At 45.5% G+C, this 13,581-nt stretch overlaps 1 protein-coding gene across 3 annotated transcripts in view; it reads right to left on the bottom strand.

Moving 5' to 3' along the window:
* The window catches only part of vash1 (vasohibin 1), a 57,252-nt gene that overhangs the window by 42,060 nt on the left and 1,611 nt on the right, over nucleotides 1-13,581 (bottom strand). Inside the window, exon 2 of one of the 3 annotated variants that reach the window (XR_013579420.1) lies at nucleotides 13,170-13,266. The exons of the other annotated variants lie outside the window; for them this stretch is intronic. The gene's annotated coding sequence lies outside the window, so the exon portion shown is untranslated. The remainder of the gene's footprint in view (nucleotides 1-13,169; nucleotides 13,267-13,581) is intronic. 3 annotated transcript variants of the gene reach the window in all.

Below are 13,581 nucleotides of genomic sequence, written 5' to 3'. Positions count from 1 at the left end.
TCGGCGGAGAAGAAATCAGTTAACGTTTCGAGCCTTCATGGCCCTTCGGCAGAACTGAAGCATAGTTAGGAGAAATATAAACTGGTTTAAGGTGGGTGGGGGGGGGGGGGGGGGGGTGAAGAGAGAAGTTGAGGGTGTGGTGATTGTGGAGATAAGCAAGCCGTGATAGGAGCAGATAATCAAAAGATGTCACAGACAAAAGGATCAAAGAGGTGTTGAAGGTGGTGATATTTGTCTAAGAAAAGTGCTAATTAAGAATGGAAGGCAGGACATTCAAAGTACAGCTCTAGTGGGGGTGGGGTGGAAAAGACTAACAAGGTTTTAGTTTTAGATTTAAAAATAATGGAAATAGGTGGGGAAAGAAGAATCTATATAAATTATTGAAAAAAGCTGGGGGGGGGGGGGGGGTGGGGGGAGTTTAAGATCTAAAGTTGCTGAATTCAATATTCAGCCCGGGAGGCTGTAAAGTGCCTAGTTGGAAGATGAGGTGCTGTTCCTCCAGTTTGCGTTGGGCTTCACTGGAACAATGCAGCAAGCCAAGGACAGACATGTGGGCAAGAGAACAGGGTGGAGTGTTAAAATGGCAAGTGACAGGGAGGTTTGGGTCTTTCTTGCGGACAGACCGCAGGTGTTCTGCAAAACGGTCGCCCAGTTTGCGTTTGGTCTCTCCAATGTAGAGGAGACCACATTGGGAGCAACGAATGCAGTAGACTAAGTTAGGGGAAATGCAAGTGAAATGCTGCTTCACTTGAAAGGAGTGTTTGGGCCCTTGGACGGTGAGGAGAGAGGAAGTGAAGGGGCAGGTGTTGCATCTTCTGCGTGGGCATGGGGAGGTGCCATAAGTGGGGGTTGAGGAGTAGGGGGTGATGGAGGAGTGGACCAGGGTGTCCCGGAGGGAATGATCCCTACAGAATGCCGTCAGGGGGGACGAAGGGAAGATGTGTTTGGTGGTGGCATCATGCTGGAGTTGGCGGAAATGGCGGAGGATGATCCTTTGAATGCGGAGGCTGGTGGGGTGATAAGTGAAGCAGCATTTCACTTGTATTTCCCCTAACTTAGTCTACTGCATTCGTTGCTCCCAATGCGGTCTCCTCTACATTGGAGAGACCAAACGCAAACTGGGCGACCGTTTTGCAGAACACCTGCGGTCTGTCCGCAAGAAAGACCCAAACCTCCCTGTCGCTTGCCATTTTAACACTCCACCCTGTTCTCTTGCCCACATGTCTTTCCTTGGCTTGCTGCATTGTTCCAGTGAAGCCCAACGCAAACTGGAGGAACAGCACCTCATCTTCCGACTAGGCACTTTACAGCATTCCGAGCTGAATATTGAATTCAACAACTTTAGATCTTAAACTCCCCCTCCCCCCATCCCCACCCCGTTTCTCCCCCCCCCCCTTTTTTTTTCAATAATTTATATAGATTCTTCTTTCCCCCCCTATTTCCATTATTTTTAAATCTAAAACTAAAACCTTGTTAGTCTTTTCCACCCCACCCCCACTAGAGCTGTACTTTGAATGTCCTGCCTTCCATTCTTAATTAGCACTTTTCTTAGACAAATATCACCACCTTCAACACCTCTTTGATCCTTTTGTCTGTGACATCTTTTGATTATCTGCTTCTATCACAGCTTGCTTATCTCCACAATCACCACACCCTCAACTTCTCTCTTCCCCCCGCCAACCCCCCCCCCCCCCCCCCACCTTAAACCAGTTTATATTTCTCCTTTCTCCTAACTATGCTTCAGTTCTGCCGAAGGGCCATGAAGGCTCGAAACGTTAACTGATTTCTTCTCCGCCGATGCTGCCAGACCTGCTGAGTTTTTCCAGGTAATTCTGTTTTTGTTTTGCTCTATGTGTACCTAGTGTTGAGTGTCTCACTATCTGTAAGAAAATCATGAAATCTTGGATAATACTCTACTGCTATCCAAAAATAACCTTTGTTGTCACAATGAACAGTGGATTTTCTGCATAAACAGCAGAACTGGGAAGCAATTCTTCACTCATACATCTCTGAGCAAACTTTAAAAAAAAAGCACAACTGAAACGTTGGTACTGAAATGCACCATTGTTAGTACGTCCCTGCACTCATCCTGGTACTGTCCTCATCTTTGTTTCTTCAAAGTAGGGGGTTGCAAATTTGTACATACTTGGTGTGCAGATCGCAGTCGTCATCCATTACTAAATTTGATAGGCCTCGGTCTCATTATCCAAAATTGCCTTCATGTGCATGGCCAACTCCCACCACAAAGACATCTTCCCCAGCCCCTTCAACACCAGCATCTTCAAGATGTTCTAAATGCTTCACAGCTGATGAAGTTTTTTTTGAAGTGTAGTTGCTGTTGTACTGGAGGAAATGTGCCAGCTAACTTTTACATAGCAAGATCCCACAAACAGCAATATGATAGTGACCACATAGTTTAGTTGGGAGAATTAGTACAAAAGTAAAATACTGCAGACGCTGGAAATCTTAAATAAACACTAAATCAGAATCGATGGGTGGATGAGGGGTCATTGACCCAAAACGTTAACTCTGTTTCTCTCCATGGATGCCCCTGAGAAGGCAATTAGGGATGGGCAATAAATGCTGGCCCAGACAGTGATGCCCACATCCCATGAATAAATTTTAAAAAAGAATTACTCTGCAGGTCAGGTGCATCCGTGGAGAGAAACAGAGTTAACGTTTCAGGTCAATGACTCTTCATCCAAACATCGGTTCTGATTAGTGCTTATTTCAGATTTCCAGCATCTGCAGTATTTTAAAAGCAAAAAACTGCGGATGCTGGAAATCCAAAACAAAAACAAAAACACCTGGAAAAACTCAGCAGGTCTGGCAGCATCTGCGGAGAGGAGCACAGTTAACGTTTCGAGTCCGAATGACCCTTCAACAGAACTAAGTAAAAATAGAAGAGAGGTGAAATATAAACTGGTTTAAGGGGGGGTGGGACAAGTAGCACTGGATAGAGGGCCAGTGATACGTGGATATAATCAAAAGATGTCACAAAAGGACGAAGAGGTGTTGAAGGTGGTGATATTATCTAAGGAATGTGCTAATTAAGGGTAGAAAGCAGGACAAGCAAGGTACAGATAGCCCTAGTGGGGGTGGAGCGGGGTGAAGGAATCAAAAAAGGCTAAAAGGCAGACATAAAACAATGGATGGAAATACATTTAAAAATAATGGAAATACGTGGGAAAAGAAAAATCTATATAAATTATTGGAAAAAAAAGGGGGGCATCGGAAAGTGGGTGGGCTTGGAGGAGAGAGTTCATGATCTAAAATTGTTGAACTCAATATTCAGTCCGGAAGGCTGTAAAGTGCCTAGTCGGAAGATGAGGTGCTGTTCCTCCAGTTTGCGTTGAGCTTCACTGGAACAATGCAGCAGGCCAAGGACAGACATGTGGGCATGAGAGCAGGGTGGAGTGTTGAAATGGCAAGTGACAGGGAGGTCTGGGTCATGCTTGCGGACAGACCGAAGGTGTTCTGCAAAGCAGTCACCCAGTCTGCGTTTGGTCTCGCCAATGTAGAGGAAACCGCATTGGGAGCAACGAATGCTGTAGACTAAATTGAGGTAAGTGCAAGTGAAATGCTGCTTCACTTGAAAGGAGTGTTTGGGCCCTTGGACGGTGAGGAGAGGGGAAGTAAAGGGGCAGGTGTTGCACCTTCTGCGGTTGCATGGGAAGGTGCCGTGGGAGGGGGTTGAGGTGTAGGGGGTGATGGAGGAGTGGACCAGGGTGTCCCGGAGGGAACGATCCCTGTGGAATGCCGCCAAGGGGGGTGAAGGGAAGATGTGTTTGGTGGTGGCATCATGCTGGAGTTGGCGGAAATGGCGGAGGATGATACTTTGAATGCGGAGGCTGGTGGGGTGATAAGTGAGGACAAGGGGGACCCTATCATGTTTCTGGGAGGGAGAAGAAAGTGTGAGGGTAGATGCGCGGGAGATGGACCGGACACGGTTGAGGGCCCTGACAACCACCGTGGGTGGAAAACCTCGGTTAAGGAAGAAGGAGGACATGTCAGAGGAACTGTTTTTGAAAGTGGCATCATCAGAACAGTTGTGACGGAGGCGAAGGAACTGAGAGAATGGGATGGAGTCCTTACAGGAAGCAGGGTGTGAGGAGCTGTAGTCGAAGCCCCTCCCACAACTCTTTCTCCGGCACATCGATGATTACTTCGGTGCTGCTTCATGCTCTCGTCTGGACCTGGAAAAATTTATTAATTTTGCTTCCAATTTCCACCCCTTCATCATTTTCACATGGTCCATCTCTGACACTTCCCTTCCCTTCCTTGACCTCTCTGTCTCAATTTCTGGTGATAGACTGTCCACCAATATCCATTACAAGCCTACCGACTCCCACAGCTACCTTGACTACAAGGCCTTTACTACAAGGGAGATGGAGTACGAAAGTAGTGAAGTCTTACTACAATTGCAGTGCACTGGTGAGACCACACCTAGCAGTACTGTGTACAGTTTTAGTCTCCTTAAAGAATGGATCTATTTGAATTGAAGGCAGTTCAGAGAAGGTTGGCTAGACTAATTCCTAGGGTGAAGGAGTTGTCTTATGAGGAGAGGTTGAGATGTTTGGGTTTATACTAATTGGAGTTAAGAATAATGGGAGATGATCCTATTGAAACATTAAAGATCCCTGAGGGGGTTTGGCAGGGTAGGTGCTGAGAGGATGGTTCCTCTCATGGGGAGAATCTAGAACCAGGGGGCACAGTTTCAAAATAAAAGGCGTCTCTCATTTAAGAAGGAAATGAGGAGGAATTTCTTTTTTCCAAAGGCCTTAAGTCTTTAGAATTCTCTTCCGCACTCAGCAGTGGAGGCTGGACCAAAAATCTGTGTACCTCTGCCTTAAAAATATTCAATGACCCTGCTTCCATCGCTCTTCAGGGAACAGAGTTCCAAAGACTCATGATCCTCAGAAAAAAATTCTCCTCATCTCCTTCTTTACTGGGAGATCCCTTATTTTTAAACTGCGTCCCCTAATTCTAGTCTCTCCCAAAATGTGAAACATCCTTTCAGCACCCACCCTGTCAAGTCCCCTCAAGATCTTACATGTTTCAACAAGATCACCTCTCATTCTTCTGAAGGATCACTGCAGTGCCTTTGTAAGATCCTCCAAATCTGGTGGCAAGAAAGGCAGTCCAGCAGCAGTGTCCTCAAGCCAATAAGCTCAGCATCGATGCGCTTATCACTCAAAACCAGCTCCACTGGGCGGGACACGTCATTCGTTCCTGAAGCAACTGCTTCACTTAGAACTCGGTCATGGCAGAAAACTTCCAGGAGGACAGCAAAAACGCTTTAGGGTGTTCTCAAAGCATCCCTGAAGAGATCAAACATCCCCACTGACTCCTGGGAGACCTTGGTTTGTGACTGACCACAATGGAGCAGGCTCATCTGGGAAGGTACCAAACACATCGAGAGACTTTGTCAGGAACATGCAGAGGCGAAGTCGAGGCCTTGGAGGAAGGGCACAAGCCTCCAAACAACCCATCTACCCAACCCTTCAAGCACCACCCACCCTGCATGTGGCAGAGACTGTAGGTTGTGCATTGGACTAATCAGCCATTTCTGAACCCATCAAACTGGAGTGGAAGCAAGTCATCCTCGATCCCGAGTGACTGCATAAGTAGTAAGAAGATTCAACCATTTGAAGTGTTGGGTGTCCTGTTCTACCGACGGCTGGGATTTGAACCCAACACCCTATCCATTACTAAGCATTCTTATTCAGCTGGTGCAACATTGCTCACTTATGCCCCAACTCAGCCTCTCCATCACTCAAGTCCTTATCCATACTTTTGTCACCTCAATATATGTAATTAATCTGCCCTCCTTGCTGGTGTCCTGTCCTCCATAAGCTCCAACTTGTTCAAAACACAACTGTCTGTCTCTTTGCCTGTATTAAGTCCATTTACCCATCATCTCCTTTCTCATTGATGTGCATTAGCTCCCTGTTGCTCAATATTTTTCTTAAAAGATAAAGTCCTCCATTGCCTTGCCTTACAACCTTCTTTAGTTTGACATAGCCACTTTGACTTCCCCTTCTTGCAAACCTACACCACCCCCCTACCCCCACTAGAATCAAGGCATCTTATACCACTTTTCTGGGATCCCCTCCTCAGATTCCTCTGCCTAAACTTGTTTTTTTTAATGCTCTCATGGGATGTGAGCGTTGTGGGAAAGCCAGCATTTGTTGCCCATCCTAATTGCCCTTGAGAAGTTGGTGGGATTTGCACTGATGTCTCTGGATTATTAGTCCAGTATAATTACCACCTTTCTATTGTTCTTTCCTCCCTCCTCATTCAATAACTTTCTCAAAATCCATTGAATAACTCCTTCCACAGTTCAATCTCAATTTTCTATCTATTTCTGATTGTGAAGAGGCTTGCAATATTTATGTTAATCAAACTGCATAAATGCAAGTTGTAAGCAAAAGAAGATCTTTGTTGACGGGGTAATCATTTGGAATAATTAACTCCACTACTTTACCAAGTAAAAGTCTTTATGGGACTGCAACTGGATGTTCAGCCAAGTATGAAACTGCAGGGTAGATGGGGCCATTTCATCTTTGGAACCACTGCAGCTGTGCCAGTTAGTGTTTTGGAGGAATGACCGCTAATGCTAAAAGCAAAAAACTGCGGGTGCTGGAAATCCAAAACAAAAACAAAAAATACCTGGAAAAACTCAGCAAGTCTGGCAGCATCTGCGGAGAGGAACACAGTTAACGTTTTGAGTCCGAATGACCCTTCAACAGAACTAAGTAAAATAGAAGAGAGGTGAAATATAAGCTGGTTTAAAGGGGGGGGGAGGGACAAGTAGAGCCAGTGTTAGGTGGAGATAACCAAAAGATGTCACAGACAAAAGGACAAAGAGGTGTTGAAGGTGGTGATATTATCTAAGGAATGTGCTAATTAAGGGTAGAAAGCAGGACAAGCAAGGTACAGATAGCCCTAGTGGGGGTGGAGTGGGGTGAAGGAATCGAAAAAGGCTAAAAGGCAGACATAAAACAATGGATGGAAATACATTTAAAAATAATGGAAATAGGTGGGAAAAGAAAAATCTATATAAATTATTGGAAAAAAAAGGGGGGCATTGGAAAGGGGGTGGGGATGGAGGAGACAGTTCATGATCTAAAATTGTTGAACTCAATATTCAGCCCGGAAGGCTGTAAAGTGCCTAGTCGGAAGATGAGGTGCTGTTCCTCCAGTTTGCGTTGAGCTTCACTGGAACAATGCAGCAAGCCAAGGACAGACATGTGGGCATGAGAGCAGGGTGGAGTGTTGAAATGGCAAGTGACAGGGAGGTCTGAGTCATGCTTGCGGACAGACCGAAGGTGTTCTGCAAAGCAGTCACCCAGTCTGCGTTTGGTCTCTCCAATGTAGAGGAAACCGCACTGGGAGCAACGAATGCTGTAGACTAAATTGAGGGAAGTGCAAGTGAAATGCTGCTTCACTTGAAAGGAGTGTTTGGGCCCTTGGACGGTGAGGAGAGGGGAAGTGAAGGGGCAGGTGTTGCACCTTCTGCGGTTGCATGGGAGGGGGTTGAGGTGTTGCGGGGGGGGATGGAGGAGTGGACCAGGGTGTCCCGGATGGAATGATTCCTGTGGAATGCCGCCGGAGGGGGTGAAGGGAAGATGTGTTTCGTGGTGGCATCATGCTGGAGTTGACGGAAATGGCGGAGGATGATCCTTTGAATGTGGAGGCTGGTGGGGTGATAAGTGAGGACAAGGGGGACCCTATTATGGTTCTGGGAGGGAGAGGAAGGTGTGAGGGCGGATGCGCGGGAGTTGGGCCGGACACGGTTGAGGGCCCTGTCAACCACCGTGGATGGGAAACCTCGGTTAAGGAAGAAGGAAGACATGTCAGAGGAACCGTTTTTGAAAGTGGCATCATCAGAACAGATGCGATGGAGGCGAAGGAACTAAGAGAATGGGATGGAGTCCTTACAGGAAGCAGGGTGTGAGGAGCTGTAGTCGAGGTAAATGTGGGAGTCGGTAGTCTTGTAATGGATATTGGTGGACAGTCTATCACCAGAAATTGAGACAGAGAGGTCAAGGAAGGGAAGGGAAGGGAAGTGTCAGAGATGGACCATGTGAAAATGATGGAGGGGTAGAAATTGGAAGCAAAATTAATAAATTTTTACAGGTCCAGACGAGAGCATGAAGCAGCACCGAAGTAATCATCGATGTACCGGAGAAAGAGTTGTGGGAGGGGGCCGGAGTCGGACTGGAACAAGGAATGTTCCACATACCCCATAAAGAGACAGGTTTGGCTGGGGCCCATGCGGGTACCCATAGCCACACCTTTTGTTTGGAGGAAGTGAGAGGAGTTTAAGGAGAAATTGTTCAGTGTGAGAACAAGTTCAGCCAGACGGAGGAGAGTAGTGGTGGATGGGGATTGTTCGGGCCTCTGTTTGAGGAAGAAGCAGAGAGCCATCAGACCATCCCGGTGGGGGATGGAGGTGTAGAGGGATTGGACATCCATGGTGAAGAGGAGGCGGTTGGGGCCAGGGAACTGGAAATTGTTAATATGATGTAGGATGTCAGAGGAATCACGGATGTAGGTGGGAAGGGACTGGACAAGGGGAGAGAGAATGGAGTCAAGATAGCAAGAAATGAGTTCCGTGGGGCAGGAACAGGCTAATGCTACCTGGAGACCTGCAATGAATGAACCCAATCATGTGATTCAATTCACTCTTAAGCTGCTAGTCAAAAATGTGTAGTCAATGGATTTTCGGGACATTAAAGGTTATGGGCTGGCTAGGGAAGAGAGAAAATCAACCATGATTTCTGTCGCCAATCATTCTCCTGCAACCACCCACATGTGGAACGTACGCTTGTGTGGATGTCAAACAGAGACAGGATTGGTTTTGGCTGTGATGCCCCACAATTAGCTTGTTGCCGCTTAGTCGACTCAAAATAAAAGATGGCCATTAGAGGAACGAAGGACTATACCGCAGCAGGAATTAAATTCCTTCAAAAGAGGATGAGGGGAAAAAGTGCCTGGCAACATTCAAATAGATAGTAGCTTTTTTTCAGATTTCTGAAGACTGTTGTGATCTCAAATTTAATTGTATATAAAAAAGCTGAGTAAATAAGTAGAAAACAATTTGTGGGTGAAAGTCCAAGGTGAACCTTAGCCACAGTTATTGTTCAATGATGCCAACAGCAGTGTTTATATGTGCAAGAGTGTTGAGCTAGTGTGGTGCCACAGTATCTAAAGGAACTTCAGTACTTATTCCCAGACACGAGGTATCCTACTGACTGTGCAACACACACACAGACCCCGAGCAGCATCTCTACTCTAAACCTTGTTTTGATAAACTCTCACTCTTTCAGGTTCTTACTGAGCTGCTGTATATTTGGATAGACTAATTCAGTGATACCCCAACCTCTCTCCCTTCATCCTGCGCCAGTCACTGTAGGGGCTCCTGGGACAAGTTTGTGCAGTCACTGTCATTTTCCTGTGTGATTCTATTGATCTTATTAAACCTACAACAAAACTAAACTCATACTAACAGCCACAACTGGTGGCAGAATGCTAAGTTATTGCTCATGCAATCTGTACTAACTCTTCACTGCAGTGACAGCATTACCTTGTGATGTAAAGCTTCAAATAATTACGATGAGAAAGGCCATTTGGCTCATCTTAATTTATCCATCCATTCCTCGCACTGCAGCATCTAATTGTTTCTTACAGACATCCAGGGCTTTCAGCTCTGCCCCTCTATCAGAGAGTCAACACTTATGTGTCGACCACTTTTTGTATGAATGACTTCCTGCTATTAGTTTGAACCATTAAAAAGTAAGTTTAGGACTGATGTCCCCTTGATCTTCTATAGCAATTCAATTTAAAGGGAAGATCAAAGCTATTGTCTTCGGCTTCTGCCTCAAACTCTGTGCCCTCACCATGGATTCCAACCTCCTCCCTTGCCACTATCGCAGATTGAACCAGGCTGCTTATTGCCTCAGCATCCCATCTGTCTCTGAACTGAATTTCTGACCACACATCCTCTCCAGCATAAAGACCACCACTTCTACCTCCTCAAAGGCATCTCAGCCTCAGCTCATGTGGTCCTCATTTAAGGATCCCTATTCACAAGTATTCATAAACTTCAACTCATCCAAAACCTTTCTGCCCTATCCAGAACAAGGTCCCACTCTTCCATCATCCCTGTGATCACTGATCTACATAGGTTCCTGGTGCTAAAATCTCCAATATAATATTTTTTTATTTGTTTATGGGGGATGTAGTGTCGCTGGCTGGGTCAGCATCTATTCCCCATCCCCAACTGCTTTTGAGAAGGTGATGGTCGGCTTCCTTCTTGAACTGCTGCAGTCCACGTGGTGTAGTACAGCCACAGTGCTGTTAAGGGAGTTCCTGATTTTGATCCAGCAATAGTGAAGGAATAGCGATATAGTTCCAAGTCAGGATGTTGTGTGGCTTGGTGGACAACTTGCAAGTGGTGGTGTTCCCATGCATCTGATGTCCTTTTCTTTGTTGGTGGTAGAGGTCCTGGGTTTGGAAGGTGCTTGTATTTAAATCTTTTGATGGCCTCGCTCCTCCCTATTCCTGTCACCTTCCCCAGACCTACAATCCCTGACTGCGCCCCCTCCACCCAGAACTCCGTGTCCCTCCAATTCTGGCTTCTTAAGCAGACCTCTCTCTCCCTTAACCCCATTATTGCCAGTTGTAATTTCAGCCATCTAGGCCTCATGCTCTCGGATTCCCTCCCTTCATCTCCTCCGAAACTCTCCTTTAAAGCCACCACATTCTTTGGCTTGCTGACTATTTTTGGCTGGTCATGCTTCTACATTAAAGACTTTATGTAAATGCAACCTGTTGTAATTGTGATTTAATATTTCAATTTATGTTTTCCATTCCTTTAATTATCTTATATAGACCTGAAAGATTCTCTCTCAAGCACTTCACTTTCCAGGCTGAAAAACCCAAAGTTTCTCCTGTCTTTTGACATAACTCAAATCTTTGACTTTGGGGAATTAGCCTTGTGGTTTATCACTACATTGCCTCCAATGCTTGAATGTAGAGATCCAAAGAGGACACAATGCTCAAGGGTGTGGTCTGACAGTTTGTTCTCACTGAAAGTCTTGTAACAAGTCAGAAAGTAATGTAGTCAAACAGATTACTGCTCTGGACCATAGTATAAAAAGCAAAATACTGTGGATGCTGGAAATCTGAAGTAAAAACAGAAAATGCTGGAAATACTCAGCAGGTCTAGCAGCATCTGTGGAGAGAGAAACAGAGTTAAATGTTTTGAGTCCGTATGACTCATCTTCAGAACTGAAGAGTCATATGGAATATAATTATTATTATTGTTGCTCTAGACCAATTGGACAGATTAAGTGTCAGGCCTAAAAGACTCTCAGGCCTCTGAACTTTATCCTAAGCTATTACACCACCATTCATGGAGTATTTGTACACACCTATTCTTCTTCCCATGTACTTTACACTTGTCTGCATGAAATTTCATTGACCATTGTTCCGCCCACTTAAATATTTTACTCCAATTGATTCGGAGCTGCCTTTTCCCCATTCTACTGTCCTTCCTAGTTTAATATCTGCAAACATGAGCACTTTGCATTGTATCCATATCATTAATTTAAATTAGAAACAGCTCGTCCCAGCTCCAGGCTCAGAGCACCTCAGTTCATGCTTTGCCCCAACCCCTGTGAAAAACTTCTGCAGAACATCCAAACATACGAATTAGGAGCAGGAGTAGGCCATTCAGCCCCTCAAGCCTGCTCCGCCATTCAATAAGATCATGGCTGATCAGAATATAACCTCAATCTAATATTCCTGCCTACCCCTGATAACCTTTCACCCCTTTGTTAATCAAGAATCTAATCTAGCTGTGCCTTTCTGCTTCTACTGCCTTTTGAGGAAGAGAGTTCCAAAGACTCACAACCCTCAGAAAAGAATTCTCGTCATCTCTGTCTTAAATGAACGACTCCTTATTTTTAAACAGTGGCCCCTCATTCTTGATTCTCCCACAACAGGAATCATCCTCTCCACAGCCACCCTGTCAAGACCCCACAGGACCTTAAAGGTTTCAATTAAGTCGCCACTTACTCTTCCAAATTCCAGTGGATACAAGCCTGACCTGTCCAGCCTTTCCTCATAAGACAACCCTCCCATTCCTGGTATTAGCCTAGTAAACCTTCTCTGAACTGCTTCTAAAACATTTACATCTTTCTTTAAAATAAGGAGACCAGTGCTGTACACAGTACTCCAGAGGAGGTCTCACCATTGCCCTGTACAACTGAAGCATAACCTCCCTACTTTTGTTATCAATTCCTTTCACAATAAATTAAAACATTCTATTAGATTGGGGTGACAAGTGGCAAGTAACACTCACACCACACAAGTACCAGGCAATGACCATCTCCAACAAGACAGAATCTACCCATCGCCCCTTGATATTCAATAGCATTATAATCGCTGAATCCTCCACTATCAACATCCTGGGGGTTACCATTGACCAGAAACTGAACTGGACTAGCCAAATAAATACAAGAACAGGTCAGAGTCTAAGAATCCTGCAGCGAGTCACTCACCACCTGACTCCCCAAAGCCTGTCCACCTTTAACAAGGTACAAATCAGGAGTGTGATGGAATACTCTACCCTTGCCTGGATGAGTGCAGCTCCAGCAACACTCAAGAAGCTTGACACCATTCAGGACAAAGCAGTCCGCTTGATTGACACCCCATCCACAAACATTCACTCCCTCCACCACCCTTGCACAGCAGCAGCAGTGTGTACCAGCAACAAGGTGCACTGCAGGAATTCACCAAGGCTCCTTAGACAGCACCTTCCAAACCTGCTACCACTACCATCTAGAAGGACAAGGGCAATAGATACATGGGAACACCATCACCTGGAAGTTCTCCTCCAAGCCACCACCATCCTGCCTTGGAAATATATCACCGTTCCTTCACTGTTGCTGGGTCAAAATCCTGGAGCTCCCTTCCTAACAGCACTGTGGGTGTATTTACACCACATGGACTGAAGCGGTTCAAGAAGGCAGCTCACCACCACCTTCTCAAGGGCAATTAGGGATGGGAAATAAATGCTGGCCTAGCCAGCAAAGCCCACATCCCTTGAATAAATAAAAAAACGCTTTCCTAATTATCTGCTGTACCTCCATACTAACCTTTTGTGTTTCATGCACAAGGACACCCAGGTCCCTCTGAATCTCAGATCTCTGCAATCTCTCACCATTTAGATGATAAGCTTCTTTTTTATTCTTCCTGCCAAAATGAACAATTTCACAATTACCCACATTATACTCCATTTGCCAGATCTTTGCCCACTCATTTAACCTATGTCACTTTGTAGCCTCTTCACAATTTATTTTCCTACCTATCCGTGTCATCAGCAAATTTAGCCACCATTCCTTCAGTTTCTCCATCCAAATCATTTACATAAATTGTAAAAAGTTGAGGCCCCAGCACTGATCCCTGTGACACACCACTCCTCACATCCTGCCATGCTGAAAAAGACCCATATATGCCTACTCTCTTCTTCCTGTTAGCCAGCCAATCTACTATCCATGCCAATATGTT

Source organism: Cetorhinus maximus, chromosome 18, assembly GCF_964194155.1.
Source record: "Cetorhinus maximus chromosome 18, sCetMax3.hap1.1, whole genome shotgun sequence".
Classification (NCBI taxonomy): Eukaryota; Metazoa; Chordata; class Chondrichthyes; order Lamniformes; family Cetorhinidae; genus Cetorhinus; species Cetorhinus maximus.
The sequence above is the reverse complement of the archived record's forward strand: the minus strand, read 5'-3'. Positions and strand labels throughout refer to the sequence as shown.